The sequence below is a fragment of the Mytilus californianus genome, unplaced genomic scaffold, assembly GCF_021869535.1.
Source record: "Mytilus californianus isolate M0D057914Y unplaced genomic scaffold, xbMytCali1.0.p SCAF_11, whole genome shotgun sequence".
Lineage (NCBI taxonomy): Eukaryota > Metazoa > Mollusca > Bivalvia > Mytilida > Mytilidae > Mytilus > Mytilus californianus.
In genome coordinates this window covers 17,273,817-17,297,755 of record NW_026262593.1, presented here as the reverse complement: position 1 = coordinate 17,297,755, position 23,939 = coordinate 17,273,817, and the positions used below count along the sequence as shown (strand labels likewise).

The 23,939-nt window shown below is 33.2% G+C and overlaps 1 protein-coding gene and 1 long non-coding RNA gene across 2 annotated transcripts in view; one reads left to right on the top strand and one right to left on the bottom strand.

The window, feature by feature from the left end:
- Positions 1–23,939, bottom strand: part of LOC127719686 (basic phospholipase A2 Cc2-PLA2-like) — a 202,494-nt gene that overhangs the window by 25,784 nt on the left and 152,771 nt on the right. The window lies entirely within an intron of this gene.
- LOC127719690 (uncharacterized) lies at positions 1,508–15,217 on the top strand. The gene is made up of 3 exons (XR_007990451.1): positions 1,508–1,813; positions 13,137–13,222; positions 14,591–15,217. It is a non-coding gene; the product is annotated as an uncharacterized LOC127719690 (long non-coding RNA).

The window sequence follows — 23,939 nt, the reverse complement described above, 5'->3', positions numbered from 1 at the left end:
AAAACTTTAAAAAGTATACTTTGACATAATTATGAAGTAAAAGAATTTAACAATTTAATAATTGGATTTTTCCAAAGATTAAGATACAATTATTATATTTATTATTCTAGGACTGACAGATATATCACAGGCACTTGTCTCAGATTTTTTCCCCTATATACCTTAATTAAAGTATATAGATTTTTTTTCTGAGACAAGTGCCTGTGAGATATATACATGCATTATATATTAGTGTGCTAACTGTGCTGGGTGAGATATATACAGACATATATACTTGTAAATCAAAATGATTTACATAATTACTGGGAAATAATATAATGTTTCAGTTTTGTTGATGTCACAAATACACATGAATTATTTGATGATGCATGCTGGAATTTCTTATCTAAATGCATGACTGTGACTACAGACATATATCCATTTACAGATTCTATAATTTCTTGAGAAAAAAAATCAGGAGGGAAGTCAGAGGGAAGTGAAACAAACATTTTAAGCTTTTATTAAACATTGTTGGGAAAACAATAAAATACGACACTGAGTTTTGAAAAAAAAGTTTATGATTGGTCTTGATTTTTTTTAACAAAGATAGAAACAATTTTTTGTCCCAAGAAAAAAAACCAATGCCCCCTTTTTTAGCCACACCGACACACGCCGATGAATGGAGAATTTCAAGTAGGGTCACAAGGTCACATTTTAAAACTTTTTCAGTCGCCCAGTCTCAAAAAGCAATTTTGACTGGCTTTGTTTTTAGTCGAATTATATTTTTGCAGGTCAGGTTGCAAAGTGGCAGGTCGGATTTGACCATGTTGACAACGGTCCTAAAAATATCCGAAAAAACGTTGAATCAAACGATATGAACCTACACAGTTTTAATTATAAGACTGACACACACCATGCAGTGTGCTAACTGTGCTGGGTGAGGTGCTGTAACTTGATATACATGTATCATTAAGTTACAGTACTGTTAGGATTTGCCTGCCTTTTTACAGGGACTTTCTATACTATAACTGTTAGTATAGACTGACCCTGGCTTGAAAGTATGGTTCTCTGCTCAGCAACGGTCGCGTGATTGTAGCAGTAAAATACATCGGAGGGTGGGGAGGGGGAGGGGCACTTCAATACTTAATTGATAGGGGTTTCGCTTGGGTTCTATTACCCCACCCTTTTCATATAATTTAGATCTTAAAAATGTATACCTTTTCATATATTGCGTCGGTAAAATTGTAACCTTTTCCCATATTGGTTGGGTTTCGTGGGGTGTGTTGGAAAAGTGGAATATTTAAGGCTAAGATTCTGTGTGTAATGTTTACTTACGGCGAGACTTTCGGCTGTGAAAAAATGACAGGGCTTTGCATATACAAGTACATATACAAGTAATTGGAACTTTATCGACCTTATCATATATTTCTGACAGTTTTCCCTACCTATTCCCATATTTTCAAGCTAGAAAAAGTGACCTATTCCAGCGGCACGTCCTATCACCTTGTATATAGGAAGTGCCCCCCCCCCCCCCCCCCCCCCCGAGTAATATACGCAAATGTATAAGTTAATACATTAATTCAGGAGCACAGTCTGTCTTTAACGTAAATAACTTGGAGATTAATATGTAAGTTTACTTTGCTTATCGATGTTCCTGAAATTCAGATTTATATTTATTTGTGAGACCCCCGTCACTATTTATATTCACTCAAGAGTCACTCAAAGAAAGGGGTTCTCCGTTACTGGGAAAATCTTATCTGATTTAGGATCAATTTATTGGTTACACTCCCCTATCACCAGTGATTCTTTGTCGTAAGCTGACATTTTGAAAAAGGTATATCGACGATACTGTTGACTATCAATTTGCATGATTAGTTACAGATGTCGACTCGGACTACTGCAAAAGACAATAATTCAGTTCACTGATTTAGATTGTATAGTGGTTCGGTTAATTCTCCTTTTCCCCAAACAAGTAAGAATAAGGTTACATCTTTAGGTAGTCAAAATAATTATGACGTCTTGCAAGACTATTTTAATTTTTTTCTATCCATCTATCTTCATATTTCCGCACTCAGTCACAACTTTGACTATTATGTGGCCAGAAAAAAGTTAAAATAGCCTTGCAAGACGTCATAAATTTTTGGACTAATCTTTTGGCAAATATGGTCGTACAACAGGGGTTTAATTGTTACAATTTGCCGGATTTTCTATCCTTACGAACCCTGAAAAACTAACCAGGCCAGGTGATGAAAAATCTGTCTCCACTTTTTATCCCACCAGAACATCAAAAGGTTGTCTCCTTATGGAGTTTCCATTTGATTTTTATGGGGTGGGGGGGGGGGGGGGGGGAAGCTAGGATGAAATTTGTAAAAAAAAGCAGGACAGGAGTTTTGAGTAAAAAAAAAAGGCAGGATGAGCAACATGGCAAAAAAAAAAAAAGGCAGGATGACAATTTATGTAAAAAAAAGTCAGGATAAACTAATAAAAAAAAAAGGCAGGATCGAATAGAGTGAAAAATATAAAGGCAGGACAGAGATTACAACTTAAAAAAAATGCAGGACAACATTTTTCATCCTACCCCCCCCCCCCCATAAAAATCAAATGGTAACTCCCTTACACCTACATGACAAAAACATATACAAATATGGTATCATTGGACATTGCCAATGTGACGGCTCTTCAACAGAAACTAAAGACGTAGAAGTTAACAACTATATAGGTCACCGTAGGCTCTTCAACAGAAACTAAAGACAGAAGTTAACAACTATATAGGTCACCGTACAGATTTCAACAATGGGCTAAAAAGCCAAACTGCGTAATAAGCTACAAAAGGCCAAAATAGATAGACGATATCTGACAAGGGTAGAAATGATCAGAATGTTGAAAAATAAAATCTACTGTCCATTTTAAGGGGGCTCGCGGGTTCAAATTTTCGCGCCAACCTCGCAGGAAGTTGCGCATCGATATCGCAAGTCATACCTATTGTCGTAATTGTAAATGATAATTAATTTTGAATCTATTTTATCTAAATATATAACAAAAGAATGTTGTAATTGAAAACTGTAATTCGAGAATTTACTAAAATTTATTATTGCTATTTTCATTGTTGCAAATGCACTTCCGTTTTGTGGTAATGGCATGTTCTTGCCGGCGAGAGAAGATAAACACAAGATAAATCACAATAATCGAACACGTGGGCTGCTTTTCATGAATACTGAAACGCAGATCGAAAATATTAGAACACGATCTTCATTTTAGTAGCTTATGAAGCAGTTTCACACTTGTTTTACACTAGAAAAGGACCCGGAAATATGCGTAAAATGTATGTAATATTTTGTAAACAAACAATGAATAATGTAAGTAATTCTTCTTTAAGTTTCTAGCGATCCTTCATTTATTGAAGATTCTTCGCCATATAATTTACATCGTCTGCGAATGATCCCAGCACAAGAGTGATTCACGACCATAAAATCATTTGAAAGTTAATTTTTTTAACGGAAATGGGAAAAAAACAAAAAACAGGGACAAAAATTAATGTGTATTATAAATTATATAAAACTGAAAATGGAAACGGGGAAATATGTCAGGACAACAATGCGACGACCAAATAGCAGAAAATGACCCAAAGCCACCATGGGTATGAATCTATGATGGGTATTCAACACAGCAAGAAAATCCAAAAACAAGACTAAAAAAGACCAGAATTTCCCGACTTGGGACAGGGTGAGGCGCAAACAATATTTCAGTGAGCTTAAACATGTTTTGTCAGATGTTAACCCTCCACTATACCTCTACCCAATGTGGAATAAGCAAACACACAGCAATACCCACACTAAAATGAGTGATGCTCATTGTACAATGTACTTGTGGTAAATGTTATGACACATTATTTACAGACCACTTAGGGTCCAGGAGTCGTTTTCAAATTAAACTTACAACTAAGATCGATAGTACAATGTAAGTCATAAACAATTCATATACGATCAATGTTAGTTGTGAGGTTTTTTTTAAATCGACTCCTTGTGTGTTGACTTAATCACCATTTATTTGCGGCTTGGCAGTTGTGTTATATATAAAAAAGAAGATGTTGTATGATTGCCAATGAGACAACTCTCCACAAGAGACCAAATGACACCGAAATTAACAACTATAGGTCACCGTACGACCTTCAACAATGAGCAAAGCCCATACCACAATGTGACATAGTCAGCTATAAAAGGCCCCGAAATGACAAATGTATAACAATTCAAAAGAGAAAACTAACAGCCTAATTTATGTACCAAAAATGAACTAAAAACAAACATGTGACACATCAACAAACGACAACCACTGAATTACAGGCTCCTGACTTGGGACAGGCACATACATACAGAATGTTGTCTACATCAGACACCATAAGTAAATTAATACTAATTACCATTTGATTTTTCGTAAAAAAAAAAGGCAGGAGTTTCTTTCTTTTGCAAACAGAATTTTCATTTACTCTATTGTTAGTTTAGATTATTAGTCCCCTACCGACGAAGTCGAAAGGGACTTTAGGTTTGCACTCAGTCCGTCTGTCTTTCCATCCGTCAGTTCGACAAATCAATTTTCCACACTTTGTTTCTTCATGCTTGAAGATATTGATTTGATATTTGGTGTATTGTTATATTATGACAAGTTACATGTACTGATCAAGTTTGAATTATGTTCCGGTCTGGTTTTTATGCAAGCGTTATGGTCCTTTGACTTCGAAAATTTCGCTCAAATAATCAGTTTTCTGCACTTTTTTTCGTCATGCTTTAAGATATTGATTTGAAAATTAGAACATAGTTTTATCATGACAAGTAACATATCAAGTTTGAATTTTGTCCCGGTCTGATGATTTTGTGCAGAGTTATGATCCTTTGACTTAGAAAATTCACTTAAATAATCAGTTAATTCAACACTTTTTTTCGTCATGCTTGGATATATTGACTTGATATTTGTTAAACAGTTTACTCCATGACAAAGTTATAGATCAAATAAGAATTTTGTTCCAATAGGCAATACAATGAATTTTTAACCGGTAGGGGACTATTTATTGCCATACAATACTTGCAGAATGCTTGTTTGAGTATTCATGTTGTTACATACTTGTTTCCCCCCAAATGTGTTTTTCACTAATTCCTGATTGTACTGTGCATGCTTCTACTAGGTTTATCTGGCTTGAATTTTTAAAGAAATTGATAAAAAATACAAAACTAATATGAACTCTTTAAACATTTTATGTACATTTTTTGGTTGTGCACTGGTTCACGGGGAAAACTTTGATTTCCAATCCCCCATAAACTAAAAGTTTTTTTCTCAGCAGTATATATGTTGTTTATTTAAATCTTGGGGAAAAACCCCACCAACCTCTTTTTCAAAAATTCTGGGTCCATCCCTGTAGATTATTCATTTAAAACTTGGCACATATCAAACTGTGTTGATTATTTTATAATAACATGGATAAGGTGAGGTGCATATTAAACTATATATTTTAAACAATTTACTGTTGTATTAAAATTTTGTGTTCTTTGCAAAATTTTATGTCGAATGTCTTAATTAATAAAGATATATCAGTATGTGTTTTGCAAGTACAGTACACTTTTCCTGGACAGAATTAAAAAAGTTAGATTAATTCAAATTAGGCTATGCTTATAAATTAGTTGGAATTGAAAAATGGGGGTACATGTAATAGTTCTTATAATTATTATCACAGTGGCATAACGTAAAAGGTGTTTCATGTTATTTCATTGATTCGATACTTTTATAATTTCTTTATTACATACAAATGAATGTACATTTTTTGTACATTTTAACATATGGGAAGTGAACGTCCATATTTTGAGTTAGAGCTGGTAGATAGTCTATGATTTTAATATATATGTTTACCTAAAAGTAGAACATTATACAAAAAAAAAGATGTGGTATGATATCCAATAAAACAAAAGAACAAATGACACAGAAATTAACAACAATAGGTCACTGTACCACAACATGCTCAGCAATGAGCCAAGCCCATACCACATAGTCAGCTATAAAAGGCATGTAAAAATCTTATTGAGAAAATGCAAGTCTAGTGTGTTTTTTTTTATATTTTCATTTTAAATGCCGGGTATTGTCTAAAAGAAATGCAGTTAACAAAATGTTACAAATGTGTATCCATGATTTCGAAAAAAGGGGCAAAAGACTTCCCAAACTAGGCAATTTTATTTTCAAACTGAATAGACATTTATTGTAGACTTTGCATGACCATAGACCTTAGATTAGGGAATTATAAAAGAGTTGACAAAGTAAAAATACAATCTTTATTAAAGACAATACTGATATATCCATTTTAATTATTTAGCTTAGGTAGTTTATTTTTTACATTTATTAATTTAACAATTTTAACTACATGTACACATATCAATTTTGTGGTTTAAAAATTTTAATATTGCAAAAAAGTGCTTTTTAAATGCCCTAATATATTATGTAGCATGTATGTAAAGCAATTGAAGAATCATTCAATGTATCAAGGATTCAAGATTTATTACAATTATTCAAAATTTAAATTAATATGTGCCTGTGCCTGAAAAGTAAAAGATTATCTAAAGATTACATGCATGACATAAAAATGTATTTTTTGTACCAATTTAAAATTTTTAAGGTTATTTAATTCTTCCACATGAGTATAAAATGTTCTTGGCCATGTATAATTGAATTAAAGAAAAACGACTGTGCAAGGACTGTATAGCCAGTCAAGGTCGTTAAAAACTCATCATCATCATGATTGAAAAAGGTTATTTTTGTCAATATAGGCAATAACGCATATTTACACATAAAAATTAATACAGAAGCTATAGGAAATAAATTCTTTTTGCATATGTTAAGAAGTACAATGTATGCTGATGCAATATATTTTTCAATTTTTACTTTTGAGTGGAAAACTTGCATGTAATTTTAGTCCCAATTAGGGGGTGGGGTGGGTGACAGGTATTTGCATAACCTGATTATACAGAACAGGATTTTAAAAAATTCGCACACTTTGAAAAGAAAGTCATAAGGTTATATGAATAGAATAAACCTGTAAAGTTGGCCTGCTACTAATCAAACCATGCTTTTCAACACTTTTATATTAATTAATTTTTTTTTGGAATTTATTGAATCTGAATAAGTAATTTATGGGAACTGAAATATGATCATAAATGAGTACTTTTGTCACAATACTGCATGTTGTTATTTATATTTATTTGAAAAAGTTGTCAAGATTGGATTTTATTATGCCCTGCCACAAATGTGGATGGATTATATAGATATACTAATATACCCTTGTCGGTCCATAAGTATGTACATCCCTTTCCAGTTAAGTTTTGCATTTAGCTTCATTTCTCAGAAACTAATGGTAATATATCGATGATATTTTTTCTCCACAGACATCTTGTATACTAGTAGTACAATACATTACTTGAGTCACTATGACCTACATTTACTGCTTTTGTGTCTTTGGTTAAGTCTTGTGTTAAGGTTCATTTCACAGAAACCTATTGTGATATATCACCACCACAGTATTCTTATATGTTAAACCATTGTCGTGACGTCAGCCTATTCATTTGCCGTGGATTCTTTTTCTAGAATCAACTCTTCCTAAATCTGTCGCTGAAATGGACTCACCAAATTATATTCAATTGTTTCCTTTGTGTGCCTAATTTAATTATGTTTGAATTAGCTAATTTACTGATTTCTGTTCACTAATGGAATTAATTTAAAAACTTACCTTCAATTTTTGTAACTTTTATATGCCATCACTGGGAATCGAACCCCTCCTTGAAATCTGTTATATGTGACTGACATCAACACATCCATGAAACTTCTCGGCTACCAATGGGTTGCAAGTTAGATGTCTATTATATATATATAAATGAACATAGGATACTCATCGCTACAACGGACACACAGGGCTTGTACATTTATATATACATAATAGGCAATCGTATAGTATAAATCAGTAGCCGCCAGGTTAACGTGGTTAAGATCAATGAGTTGAAGATTCAAGTTAAAGGTAGAGAGAGACTTGTCGGTTTAGGTTCGAATCCCTGTATTATTGTTGATGTATCTTTTCTTTAGTTTTTCCGTTTTTCTTATTTTTTATGTTAGTGTGAATATTTTTGTAAAAGCTGGTTTTCCCGTTTATGTTTTTGGATTATTTTTGGCCAATTCGGGTATTTGATAAAAAATTATTACATTCAATTTATCCATTTCTGTTTTATATTTATATAATATGATTTCATCTGTTTTACTACATGTCTTTACAAATGCTTAATCGCAAATACCTATGCGAGTAAATTGTGATGTGCCGATAATAAGGGTTCTTGCTAGAAATTTTGGTAACATACTTATTATATATACTTAAAAATAAATTCAAACATGTCTTATTTTGTAAATTAAGGATGATATTCAGATGCATAATAATTCGAAGACGGACGTGTTATGTTATGTTTGTATTTCCTTAACTAATTAATTGTGAACCTTGTTAATGCATCGTTTCACATGATAACATGTCTATTTATATTCACTTACAATACCTTCTAATTAAGAAAAGGCTTTAATTTTGAAAAGAAATCAACACAAGAGTTTAAGTAATAGATACAATGGATAAGCGTAGATTTATGAAAAACAAACAATTCGCCCTCCGGGCTCATGGTTTCTTTTTCAAGAATCTACGCTTATCCATTGTATCTATATTACGTACTACTCAGGTCATCAACAATTTGATTACTGTGACCTACATTTAATGGCAGGACATCCTGTGTCTTATAGACACATTTTCTACTTAATACAAATCTGATAACACACTATTTAACCTGAAATTTTTTGTTATGTAATTTCAAAAGCATAAAACGGATAAATTGACAGATATAAAAAATGATTACCCGTAAATGGCGGGTGTATCAGGTTCAACTATCTCATTTATTAATTTTTATACATAAACAAGTACTAGGAAATGAAAGAAGAATTTGTCTTTGTCAAACTTAGATATAAATGGATCTTCTAATAATTCCATTATACAACAAACATAGAAGTTTTCCTGTGTGCTATATTTGTCAGCATTGTGTATAAAATTTCAAATATATATAAAAAGATGGGATATACGGGGCATGATTGCCACTGAGAAAACTTGCCACCAGAGACCAATAGAGATAGAATTAAAGAACTATATGTCCCCATATGGCCTTCAACTGTGAGCCAACTCCATACCGTTTAGCAAGCTATAAAACCAAGTGAAAAATGTAAGGCAATTCAAACATGTCAAAACAGCCTGATTTATGTACAAAACACCAAAAACAAAATAAAAATACCTTCTTGCAAAGTTTCATCACAATTGGAATACTAATGGTGGAGATCCCTGGGGTGGGATATTTATTGCAGATGATGGATTGTCTTGTAATCTGAAAAATCAGTGTAAGTCAGGTGTCTGAGTGAGTCTAGGTTTCATAAAAAAAGTCAGGAGTCTCCAAGTTTTATTACAATCAAGCAAGAGATACTTAAATTATCAACTGAAACCAGTGGTATTAAGCAAGAGAACGGACAGACAAACTAAGAACTATTTGCCCCAGGGATTCCACAGTTCATATAAATATGCAGGTTTTAAAAACAAACACATCCCTATTAAAGTAGATACTGCCTGCTCATTTTTCAAATTGTATGGTCTTGAATTTGAACTGAAAATTAAAAAAAAACCTAAAAATGAGTTATTTTCCATTTTGACTGCTGGTTGCCATGGCAACCAATGTGCAAATCAACTGCAGTTGTTTGGAAATATTAAATATATTATATATGGTCTTACATGTATAGAAGGTTTAACAAGTTTTTATAACCAGGTCTGTTTATATATGATCCCAAAATTAGAAAAATGTGTCATTTATCTCCCTTTTTGAAAAAAATCCATTATTTTTAATGATGTAAATTTTTTGTCTTAACTAGACGGTGACTTGTTGATTTTATTTTTGATTAATTAAAAAGACTATTGAAGCAACAAAAAAAACACAAATATAAAAAAATCTTATATTAGGTTTCATGAGAGATTCTTCAATAAAACTAGCTTTGCATTCATTTATAAAAAAAAATAGCAAAATCCTATATTACATATTTATACCACCCAGCCACCTTAAATGGCATCAAAACTGGCAGCTGACTCATAGGAGTTGTTGCCTTAAATACAGATTTTTACCTTTTTTTTTTCTTCATATTTCTTGAATTTGCCTTTTTATCTCTAAAACTGTAATATTTAAAGAGAAACTTACATTTGTAAATCTTATTAAAAAGTTATTGCTTTTCAATGATGATTTTGATCCAGTTTTTGCAAAAACTTGGAAACTTTAAATCTTGGGTAAACTCCTTATATTATACTGCCTGGTCTCGTGGTAGCGTGTTAACCTCAAGTGCAGAAGGTTGTTTATTTTGAACCCAACAGGGTAAAACCAAAGACTTTAAAGTTGGTATTTGCTGCTTCTCCCCTAAGCACGCAGTATTATTAAGGAGTAAGAGCAAATACTGGTTTGTTCAGAGTCAGAATTATGTGTCAAGGTAAGGTGACATGTCTCTCTGAGAACTAGTGTAAGAGATAAATTAGTCCTTGTAAAAATTGTCTGGTCAGACAAATATAACTAGTATAAAAAGTCCATGGATACAGAATTTACTAGTATATTTAGTCTGATGTCAGTAATTTATGTCCCCAGACTAATTTTCCTAGTCCAAGACATCACTATTCCTAGGTAAAAATGTCCAGTTTTTATACGGCCGCAAAAAATTTTTGCGGTCGTATATTGGTATGACATTGGCGTCTTCGTCCGAAGACACATTGGTTTTCGCACAAGAACTTTAGTTTAAGTGAATGGATCTATATGAAATTTTACCATAAGGTTCAATACCACAAAAAGAAGGTTAAGATTGATTTTTGGGGTTATAGTACCAACAGTTAAGGAATTAGGGGCCAAAAAGGGGCCAAAAATAAGCATTTTTGTAACTTCCAGACAATAACTTGTGTGTTAGTGTATGGATCTCTCTGACATTGTACCACAAGGTTCCATATCACAAAGAGAATGCTGGGATTGATTTTGGGGGTAATTGCCTCAAAATTTTAGGAATTAGGGGCCAAAAAAGGGGAAAAAAACAAGCATTTTTCTAGTTTCATGACAATTACTTGTGTGTAAGTGTATGGATCTTTCTGAAATTGTACTACAAGGTTCCATATCACAAAGGGAAAGCTGGAATTGAGTTTGGGGGTAATTTCCCAAAACGTTTAGGAATAAGGGGCCAAAAAGGGGCTAAAAATAAGCATTTTTCTAGTTTCCAGACAATAACTTGTGTTCAAGTATATGGATCTCTCTGAAATTGTACTGCAAGGTACCATACCACAAAGGGAAGGCTGGGATTGATTTTGGGGGTAATTGCCTTAAAATATTAGGAATTAGGGGCCAAAAAGGGGCAAAAAACAAGCCTTTTTCTAGTTTCAGGACATGACTTGTGTGTAAGTGTATGAATCTTTATGAAATTGTACTACAAGGTTCCATATCTCAAAGGGAAAGCTGGGTTTGAGTTTGGGGGTAATTGCCCTAAACGTTTAGGAATTTGGGGCCAAAAAGGGGCAAAAAAACAAGCATTTTTCTAGTTTCCAGACAATAACTTGTGTTCAAGTGTATGGATCTTTCTGAAATTGTACTGCAAGGTAACATACTACAAAGGGAAGGCTGGGATTGAGTTTGGGGGTGATGAATCATAAGGGGATTAAAAAAATGGGGGGGGGGGGGGGATTTTATTTTCCTATTTTTTTTCTTTAAAATTTTCCATTTTAAGTTGGTTATTTTTTATTTATGTATAAAAGCAAATAATAATGATATGATTGATTTCATCAAAAATTGAAATATTGGGCTTCTTTGATATGCTGAATTTAACCGTGTATTTAGATTCTTAATTTTTGGTCCCCTTTTCAAATTGGTCTACATTAAGGTCCAAAGGGTTCAAAATTAAACTTAGTTTGATTTTAACAAAAATTGAATTCTTGGGGTTCTTTGATATGCTGAATCTAACCGTGTATGTATTTAGATTTTGCATATTGGACCATAATAGGTAAATTAAAAAATTTTAAGTTCTTAGACCACATTCATTCTGTGTCAGAAACCTATGCTGTGTCAAATATTTAATCGTAATCCAAATTCAGAGCTGTATCAAACTTGAATGTTGTGTCCATACTTGCCCCAACTGTTCAGGGTTCTAACTCTGCGGTCGTATCAAGCTGCACCCAGCGGAGCATTTTATTCTAATACTGTATGCAACATGTCAAGTATATTTGGTGTATGAAAATTTTTAAGGATGTACATGTTAGTCTGGCATGTTTTATTCGACCTTGACCTCATTTTTATGGTTCATTGCTCAATGTTATTTTTTTGTTTTTTGGTCAGTTTTTCTATTTTCTTATTTTCAAAATAGCAATAGGTCAACTATATTTGGTGTATGGAATGATAGTAAGGTGCATATCATGATATGTTTGACTGAGAAGTTTCGTCTTACCTTGACTTTATTTTCATAGTACATTGGACAATGTTGAGTTTTTGTGGTTTGGTCTATTTTTCGGATACTGTAAGCAATAAGGCCCCTATATTTGGTGAATGGAATGATTGTAAGATGCACATGTCTGTCTGGCATGTTTTATATGACCTTGACCTCATTTTCATGGTTCATTGGTCAATGAAAAGTTTGCATTGTTTTGTCAGTTTATCATATGCTTTAAGCAACAGGAAAATTATATTTGGCGGATGTAACGATTGTAAGGTGTGCATGTCTGTCTGGCAGATTTATATAACCATGACCGTATTTTATGGTTCTTTGGTCAATGCTAAGTTTTCTTGGTTTTTTCTTTTTATCAGATATTATAAGCATATGTCTACTTGTAAGTGTATGGAATGACTGCAAGGTGTCATATAAAAATAAGAAGTTGTCTGTCTGCCAAGGTTAATATTACTGTGACCTCATTTTCATAGAATATTGACAATATTAAACAAAAAAAATGATGAGCATGACAAGATATACAAATGATCCAAAATTGTCAGTTGCCTACTAATTATGTAATAGTAGTTATTGTCATTAAATGATAATGTTTACCCTTTTATGTGTAGGGCAAGAACATTAAAGATAAAGGGAAACTATAAACAAAAGAGATTATCAACAAAAATAGATTTCAGACGTCAACAAAGCCTAAATGGTAAGTCCACTTCTATAAAAGTTATTGCCCTTGAATAATGATTATTATGAAAATAAGATGTGGTATGGTAAATGAGAAAACTATCCACCAGAGTTCAATTAAGTGGATGAAAGCAATGCAATTACTTATTAGAGGCCAATGATGACCTGTAAATAATGAGAAAACCCATAACCTATACATGATATAGTCATCTATAAAAGACACCACAAACAAAATTTGGAACAAAACATCAATTCAAACTTCAAATATACCAGACTAATTCATAAAAATGAACAAGTTATGAAAAAACAAATATGACGGACGTGAACCAACATCAACCACTGAACTATGTACAGGCTCCTGATTTCGGACAGGCAAAATATGGCAGGGTTGATATGAAAATAAGAAGCGGTATGATTGCCATTGAGACTTTTCTCCAATAAGGATAAAATGACATGAAATTTAACAAAATTAGTTCACTGTACAGCCTTCGACAATGAGCAAACCCTATACTGCATAGTAATCTATAAAAGGCCATGAAATTCAAAAAAACAAATGTAAAACAATTCAAAAAGGGCATGGCGTCATTTAAAAAGGGCATAATGTCTATCCATACTAAACATGCTTGGGGGATACACCACAAAGGCGAAAGCTAAGTGCCTGATTTTTGCACAAAACAATAAACAAAAAACAAATATGATATATAGCAACAATTGACAACCACTGAATAATAGACCCCTGACTTGGGACAGACACTTACAAAATGTGGCATGGTTTAACATGTTTGCTGGCACCAAATCCCCCTCTAATTAAGGACAGTGGTGTAAGTGTCAGTTCAATATAAAAACTATAAAATCAGTTGAAAAGGGCTTTTTTCTGCTCTTGGGTCAGGTTATTTTTATACATTCCCGTTTTCATTCTCAATTTTATTAACTCATTAGAATGCAACAAAGCAGAAAAACAGCTATCAAAAACACAGACCGGATGTGGCTGGACATTTATTCTTTCCCTGTAACAAAAAAGACTCAACATACAGATCTATTAGTACTCACAGTTACTGACAGCTAATTCATAGCAAATATCAACTAATAAAACAAACATTTTGTGAGCACCCATCCCACCCCTAACCTAGGACAGTGGTTTTAATAACAGCACAAGCTTTGAACAAACTGTAAACATTTGTTGCAATTGGCTTAACTCAAAAGACTGCAACAAGGCACAAAAACAACTAATATGAAAACCATAGACACAAAGCACTGAAATAAGAGTACTTACAATTTTAAATATTCAAATGAAAGTTTTATCAAAATGTACATAAACATGATAAAGTAGCCATTTTATTGCTGTATTTCTCTTCATTTATAATTTTTGAGTTTTGTGTATTTGTAGGTCAGACATCTTGGTTTTCATGATCATCATTCAACAGGTCAATACTGAACAGAAAACTTAAAGTTGATATTTTTCTATATAGTGTGACTTTTTTTATTAATTTGAAATGGAATGTGTTTTTTTCCTACATAAGAAAGAGGAAATTTCAACATAATGACTATAAACAAAAAGGAGTCATATTATCATGATCATAGATGCACAAGAACTAAATCATGTAAATGCAACAACGTAATTATCAATTGAAAGAAGGGAGGAATGAAAAAATATATTAGTAATTTGTTGTCCAAATGAACTTGCTTTGTCCACTCATTTAAATCGCTCCATCCAATAAAGATGTACGGAGGAGGATTTTTGAAGAACAGATTGCAAAAATGTTTTGTCTAAGAATTGTAGGAATATTCTAGTGGATGAAATAATTTATTTACTTGACTCTTATGTAGTGGACTGAATAATTGTACATAGCAAGCTGAAACAAGAAAACTAAAACTTAACAGGAAAAGTGTTTATTTTATAAATTTGCAAATATAAACGTAATATTATGAACACCACAAAGGTATAAGATTCAAATTGTTTGCATATTCATGTATTGCAATGGAACTATAACAAAGAAAATTTTACCTCATTAAAAGAGTAAACTATTAACTGTGCTTTGTCAATTTATTCAGTCAGAATATGAAATATTTTTTTCAGTTCTATTTTTCATAATAAAACAAACAAGACAAAGATTTCAAATCAATATTTTTTTCTTTTATTAAGACATGTCATCATTTTATTTCAGTTAAAGGATTTTATTTTTTAACTTTAAATATTATTATACTTTCCAAAATAATAATAATCTTTATTGTCATATAAACAAATTAAAAACATGTTTAAAATAAATAAACTAAGGGAAGAATAATAAAAGTAACATGTTATATCGGTAAGAAATGTTAAACAATTAAAGAAAAACAATATGCTCGAACAAAAATACCATCCATTTGCAATAACTTTAAACACAGGTAAATGAAAATAATTTTGTTGTTAGGTATACATGTACAGTACCAATAGAGAAAGGAAATATTTTTACAAAATAAATAATTTTGAATACAAAATAAATATACTAAGGGAAGAATAATAAAAGTAACATGTTATATCGGTAAGAAATGTTAAACAATTAAAGAAAAACAATATGCTCGAACAAAAATACCATCCATTTGCAATAACTTTAAACACAGGTAAATGAAAATAATTTTGTTGTTAGGTTTACGTGTCCAGTACCAATAGAGAAAGGAAATATTATTACAAAATAAATTTTTTTTTTTATGTTCATAGTACAAAGTGAAAATTTATAGTTATACCAAACACTTATCAAAGCTGGTATATAGACCAGATATAACCCTGAATAACATTAAATAACAAAAAAGCAATACAATTAGTATCAACAGGTCAAATAAACAAGAAAGTACGATTTGAGAGTACTCGCAGTTACCGACAGCTAGTTAAAAGCATAAACAATAAATAATAAAAAATCATGCATCAGAGACTAAAATCAACTAACACACATCCCAGGGATTTAGTATTTTAACGTCATGGACAGTCAAAGAAGACATGACTAGTACAATGCCAAAAATAAATGTATCGACAGACAGTAGAATAGTTAGGAGTTTAACCTCTTTATAGATCTAAACGAACGTGGGTGTGTCTTTATACATCCCACTTGAAAAAAAATACAAATTTAGTTATGTTTTAATTTGCTGATGACAAAATCGATATTAGTGCCAATGTAAACTATATTCAAAGATCTAATTACAACATTGGTAAGATAACCTTTACTAATAAGCCTGTTTAAAGGTTCGATAAGTTTACACGGATCACATAGTGATTTCCGCGCTTTAAGTACAATATTACCGTAATATTTAGGATGTGAAATACCGTTTTTAATCAGTTTTCTACAAGTACAGCCAACTTTACTAATCAAATCTTTGTATCAATGAAAGAACTTAGCAAAAGTTTTTCGTAATTTATGGTAACGAAATCCTTGATTTAATAATTTACCAGTGATGCATTGATTACGTTCGTTAAAATCTATGACATCACTACACACACGGGCATAACGAACTCTTCAACGTTTTGGGTCCTAATACATCCTTGGCTTTCAAATATTTGGCTTTGATCGATCCTAATGAAGGTTAATCCAGAAAAGCGCTACGAACCCATGCAATTTATAACGTGTTGTTTTCATCATTTTATAAGGTTTCTTGAATGATGTCCAAAATATTTTAACAATTATGCTTAAATTTTAAAACAAAAATATCAAGTTAGTAAATAGCTGTAAAATTGACCAAACAAATCAGTGGTTATCTGTAATCACTGAATTGATCAGAAAATACAAAATTACTAAATTGATTAGTTATTACAGGTATTTAATGAATTGTTTAGTAATTACATGTGATTCTTTAGTTCATCTATTTACTGTAACATATATACACAATGTATATATAAGTCTTAATTGAACCACGTTCAAACCTATGATTACGTTGGATAAAAACAGCAATACGTGTGCATGCAAAACAAATTTCTTAGTAGCGGTATCTAAATACAGCACTAGCAACTTTTTTCCAGAAGACCATAAAAAGTGAAAAAGTATATTTTAACAAAACGCATTTGACCAGCAGGTCGAACAACGGATGTTCTTAAACCCTGCTGACTGCCATTGGCGATTGCCAAATAAACGGATCACAAGATGTTACAAAATGGATCTTTTAAAATTTATAAATTTAATACTAAACAGAAAAAAATAAACTTGCGGAAAAGATAGTATACCGCAAACAAAAGGTGCAAAAATTAGTACACCATATCCGGATTTCGACAATTAATGTCTCTTCAGTCATGTTAGGGATCGAAACGGTATTTGGAAGGCCATATAATTTACCTCAATTTTGGATAGACTCTTGAATTGTGAAGAGTCGAAATAAGATGAAAGAATCATATACACCCGAAGGCAAATATAACGCAGGCCCAAACAAAAATATAAACAAGTCTAAATTGAAAACAACGTTCAAACCTATGATTGCGTTAGATAAAAACCGCAATTTTTATACGTGTGTATGCAAAACAAATTTCTTAGTAGAGTGGTCTAAATACAGCACAAACAACATTTTCCATAAATTTATAAAAAGTGATTACGTATATTTTAATAAAACGCATTTAACTAGCAGGTCGAACAACGGATGTTCCTAAACCCTGCTGACTGTCATTGGCGATTGCCAAATAAAAGGATCACCAGATGTAACAAAATGGATCTAATTATTAATTTAATACCAACCAAAAAACAATAAACTTGCGGCAAAGATGGTATATCGCAAACCAAAGGTGCAAAAATTAGTACACCATATTCGAATTTCGAAAATTTATGTCTCTTCAGTCATATTAGGAATCGAAACGGTATTTGGAAGGCCATATAATTTACCTCAATTTTGGATAGACTCTTGAATTTTGAAGAGTCAAAATAGGATGAACGGATCATATAAACTCGAAGCCACATATAATACAAGCCCAAACGAAAAAAATATAAATAAGTCTAAATTGAAAATACCGCTCAAACCTATGATTGCGTTGGATGAAAACCGCAATTCTTATACGTGCGCATGCAAAACAAATTTATATACTAAAAATTGAATTCTGCGTCTGCAATAGTAGAACTAGTCTAACAAAACGCATTTGACTAGCAGGTCGAACAATGGATGTTCCTAAACCCTGCTGACTGTCCGCAGGCGTCCACACTAGTAGAACTATAAAAAAATAAATTTCAAAATGCTTGTAAAGTCCATTAATTATCTACATTGTTCTCCAACCGGTTTCACGCCTTTGTGACAATCATGGATGATACTGAATGAACTGAATAACTAATGGTAGCGTTACGTCACGTTTGTTAGTCCGTTACAATACATAAAAGGGACGTTACCCTAACACAAGTAGCATCTTATCTGATAAGACTTGGTTTGTGCTTTTGGAAGAACATATTTTCTTTATTTATTCTCATTTCTTTAGTGAATTGGTCGTCACATTGATAAAATGGGAAAACTTAGTATTTTGGTAATAAATTGGTAGCGCATAAATCCAGGTGTTCACTAACGTTGACCATCCTACTTTCGGGTTGTCGGATGCGTTGACGTTGAACTGTAAATCTCTGCCTTAATGTGTTTCCTGTTTGGCCAATATAATCTTTTTGGCACCAATTACATTTAATTGCATAAATTAAATTTCCCGATGCGTATGTAAAAGAGTTCTTAATAGTGAAAATCTCTCCCAATCTAAATTCATATGATTCTCCTTCCATAACATTTTTAGAAACACCACAATTTGAACGTCCACATTTTTTGACAATAAGGAGATATATCATCTTTGTTTAATTTTGCATTGGTATGTAACTCTTTAAAGATCTTGACTGTCTTTTGAACAGCAGTATACTACTGTTGCCTTTATTTACTTTTTATAATTTTCTGTGTGGCAAGGGCTCTTTTCAGGATCATAATTTAATACGCCAGACGCGCGTTTCGTCTACATAAGACTCATCAGTGAAGTTCAGATCAAAATAGATATAAAACCAAACAAATACAAAGTTGAAGAGCATTGAGGACCTAAAATTCCAAAAAGTTGTGCCAAATACGGCTAAGGTAATCTATTTATGGGATAAGAAAAGCCTTAGTTTTTCGAAAATTCACAGTTTTGTAACAGGAAATTTATAAAAATGACCATATAATTGATATTCATCTCAACACCGAAGTGCTGACTACTGAGCGGGTAATAACCTCGGGGACGAAACGTCCACTAGCAGTGGAATCGACCCAGTGGTGCAAATAGTTATCAAAGATACCAAGATTATAATTTAATACGCGCGTTTCGTCTACATAAAAAAAACTCATCATAGATACCAGGATTGAAATTCTATATTTCCGCCAGACGCGCGTTTCGTCTACAAAAGACTCATCAGTGACGCTCGAATAAAAAAATGTTAAAAAGGCCAAATAAAGTACGAAGTTGAAGAGCATTGAGGACCAAAAATTCCTAAAAGTTTTGCCAAATACTGCTAAGGTAATCTATTCCTGAGATAGAAAAGCCTTAGTATTTAAAAAATTCAAAGTTTTGTTAACAGTTAATTTATAATTATGAACATATCAATGACAACTTAAGTCAACACAGAAATGCTGACTACTGGGCTGGTGATACCCTCGGGGAATTAAAACTCCACCAGCAGTGGTATCGACCCAGTGGTTATAAAAAAACTCATCATAGTAACCAGGATTGAAATTCTATATAAGACTCATCAGTGACGCTCAGATCAAAATAGTTATAAAGCCAAACAAGTACAAAATTGCAGAGCATCGAGGACCCAAAACCAAAAAAGTTGTGCCAAATACGGCTAAGGTAATTTATTCCTGGGATAATAAAATCCTCAGTTTTTTGAAAAATCAGACGCGCGTTTCGTCTACATAAGACTCATCAGCGATGCTCAGATCAAAATAGTTATTAAGCCAAACAAGTACAAAGTTGAGCATTGAGGACCCAAAATTCCAAAAAAGTTGTGCCAAATACGGCTAAGGTAATATATTCCTGGGATAAGAAAGTCTTTAGTTTTTCGAAAAATTCACAGTTTCGTAACAGGAAATTTATAAAAGACCATATAATTGATATTCATGTTAACACCAAAGTTCTGACTACTGGGCAGGTGATACCCTCGTTGACGAAACGTCCAACATCAGTGGCATCGACCTAGTGGTGTAAATAGTTATCAAAGGTACCAGGATTATAATTTAAAACGCCAGACGCGCGTTTCTTCTACATAAGACTCATCAGTGACGCTCAGATCAAAATAGTTATAAAGCCAAACAAGTACAAAGTTGAAGAGCATTGAGGACTAAAAATTTCAAAAAGTTGTGCCAAATGGTTAAGGTAATCTATTCCTGGAATATGAAAATCCTTAGTTTTTCGAAAAATTCACAGTTTTGTAACAGGAAATTTATAAAATTGACCATATAATTGATATTCATGTCAACACCGAAGTGCTGACTACTGGGTTGGTGATACCCTCGGTGACCAAACGTCCACCAGCAGTGGCATCGACCTAGTGGTGTAAATAGTTATCAAAGGTACCAGGATTATAATTTAAAACGCCAAACGCGCGTTTCTTCTACATAAGACTCATCAGTGAAGCTCAGATTAAAATAGTTATAAAGCCAAACAAGTACAAAGTTGAAGAGCATTGAGGACTCAAAATTCCAAAAAGTTGTGCTGAATACTGGCTAAGGTAATCTATTCCTGGGATACGAAAATCTCTAGTTTTTCGGAAAATTCAGTTTTGTAACAGGAAATTTATAAAAATGACCATATAATTGATATTCATGTCATCACCGAAGTGCTGACTACTGGGCTGGTGATACCCTCGGGGACGAAACGTCCACCATCAAAGGCATCGACCCAGTGATGTAAATAGTTATCAAAGGTACCAGGATTATAATTTAAAACGCCAAACGCGCGTTTCGTCTACATAGGACTCATCAGCGACGCTCAGATCAAAAACGTTATAAAGCCAAACAAGTACAAAGTTAAAGAGCATTGAGGACCAAAAATTCCAAAAAGTTGTGCCAAATACGGCTAAGGCAATATATTCCTGGGATAAGAAAGTCTTTAGTTTTTCGAAAAATTCACAGTTTTGTAACAGTAAATTTATAAAAATGACCATATAATTGATATTCATGTTAACACCAAAGTTCTGACTACTGGGCAGGTGATACCCTCGTTGACGAAACGTCCAACAGCAGTGGCATCAACCTAGTGGTGTAAATAGTTATCAAAGGTACCAGGATTATAATTTAAAACGCCAGACGCGCGTTTCGTCTACATAAGACTCATCAGTGACGCTCAGATCAAAATAGTTATAAAGCCAAACAAGTACAACGTTGAAGAGCATTGAGGACCCAAAATTCTAAAGAGTTGTGCTAAATGGTTAAGGTAATCTATTCCTGGGATGAGAAAATCCTTAGTTTTTCGAAAAATTCACAGTTTTGTAACAGGCAATTTAAAAAAATGACCATATAATTGATATTCATGTCAACACCGAAGTGCTACTACTGGGCTTGTGATACCCTCGGGGACGAAACGTCCACCAGCAGTGACAATGACCCAGTGGTGTAAATAGTTATCAAAGGTACCAGAATTATAATTTAATACGCCAGACGCGCGTTTCGTCTACATAAGACTCATCAGCGATGCTCAGATCAAAATAGTTATTAAGCCAAACAAGTACAAAGTTGAGCAATGAGGACCCAAAATTCCAAAAAAGTTGTGCCAAATACGGCTAAGGTAATATATTCCTGGGATAAGAAAGTCTTTAGTTTTTCGAAAAATTCACAGTTTCGTAACAGGAAATTTATAAAAGACCATATAATTGATATTCATGTTAACACCAAAGTTCTGACTACTGGGCAGGTGATACCCTCGTTGACGAAACGTCCAACAGCAGTGGCATCGACCTAGTGGTGTAAATAGTTATCAAAGGTACCAGGATTATAATTTAAAACGCCAGACTCGCGTTTCTTCTACATAAGACTCATCAGTGACGCTCAGATCAAAATAGTTATAAAGCCAAACAAGTACAAAGTTGAAGAGCATTGAGGACTAAAAATTTCAAAAAGTTGTGCCAAATGGTTAAGGTAATCTATTCCTGGAATAAGAAAATCCTTAGTTTTTCGAAAAATTCACAGTTTTGTAACAGGAAATTTATAAAATTGACCATATAATTGATATTCATGTCAACACCGAAGTGCTGACTACTGGGTTGGTGATACCCTCGGTGACCAAACGTCCACCAGCAGTGGCATCGACCTAGTGGTGTAAATAGTTATCAAAGGTACCAGGATTATAATTTAAAACGCCAAACGCGCGTTTCTTCTACATAAGACTCATCAGTGAAGCTCAGATTAAAATAGTTATAAAGCCAAACAAGTACAAAGTTCAAGAGCATTGAGGACTCAAAATTCCAAAAAGTTGTGCTGAATACTGGCTAAGGTAATCTATTCCTGGGATACGAAAATCTTTAGTTTTTCGGAAAATTCAGTTTTGTAACAGGAAATTTATAAAAATGACCATATAATTGATATTCATGTCAACACCGAAGTGCTGACTACTGGGCTGGTGATACCCTCGAGGACGAAACGTCCACCATCAAAGGCATCGACCCAGTGATGTAAATAGTTATCAAAGGTACCAGGATTATAATTTAAAACGCCAAACGCGCGTTTCGTCTACATAGGACTCATCAGCGACGCTCAGATCAAAAACGTTATAAAGCCAAACAAGTACAAAGTTAAAGAGCATTGAGGACCAAAAATTCCAAAAAGTTGTGCCAAATACGGCTAAGGCAATATATTCCTGGGATAAGAAAGTCTTTAGTTTTTCGAAAAATTCACAGTTTTGTAACAGTAAATTTATAAAAATGACCATATAATTGATATTCATGTCAACACGGAAGTGCTGACTACTGGGCTGGTGATACCCTCGGTTACGAAACGTCCACCAGCAGTGGCATCGACCTAGTGGTGTAAATAGTTATCAAAGGTAGCAGGATTATAATTTAAAACACCAGACGCGCGTTTTTTCTACATAAGACTCATCATTGACGCTCAGACCAAAATAATTATAAAGCCAAACAAGTACAAAGTTGAGCATTGAGGACCTGAAATTCCAAAAAAGTTGTGGCAAATACGGCTAAGGTAATATATTCCTCGGATAAGAAAGTCTTTAGTTTTTCGAAAAATTCACAGTTTCGTAACAGGAAAGTTATAAAAATGACTATATGTTTGATATTCATGTCAACACCGAAGTGCTGACTACTGGGCAGGTGATACCCTTGGTGACGAAACGTCCACCAGCAGTGGCATCGACCTAGTGGTGTAAATAGTTATCAAAGGTACCAGGATTATAATTTAAAACGCCAGACGCGCGTTTCTTCTCCATAAGACTCATCAGTGTCGCTCAGATCAAAATAGTTATAAAGCCAAACAAGTACAAAGTTGAAGAGCATTGAGGATCAAAAATTCCAAAAAGTTGTGCCAAATACGGCTAAGGTAATCTATTCCTGGTATAAGAAAATCCTTAATTTTTCGAAAAATTCACAGTTTTGTAACAGGAAATTTATGAAAATTACCATATAATTGATATTCATGTCAACACCAAAGTGCTGAATACTGGGCTGGTGATACCCTCGGGGACGAAACGTTCACCAGCAGTGGCATCGACCCAGTGATGTAAATAGTTATCAAAGGTACCAGGATTATAATTTAAAACGCCAGACGCGCGTTTCTTCTACATA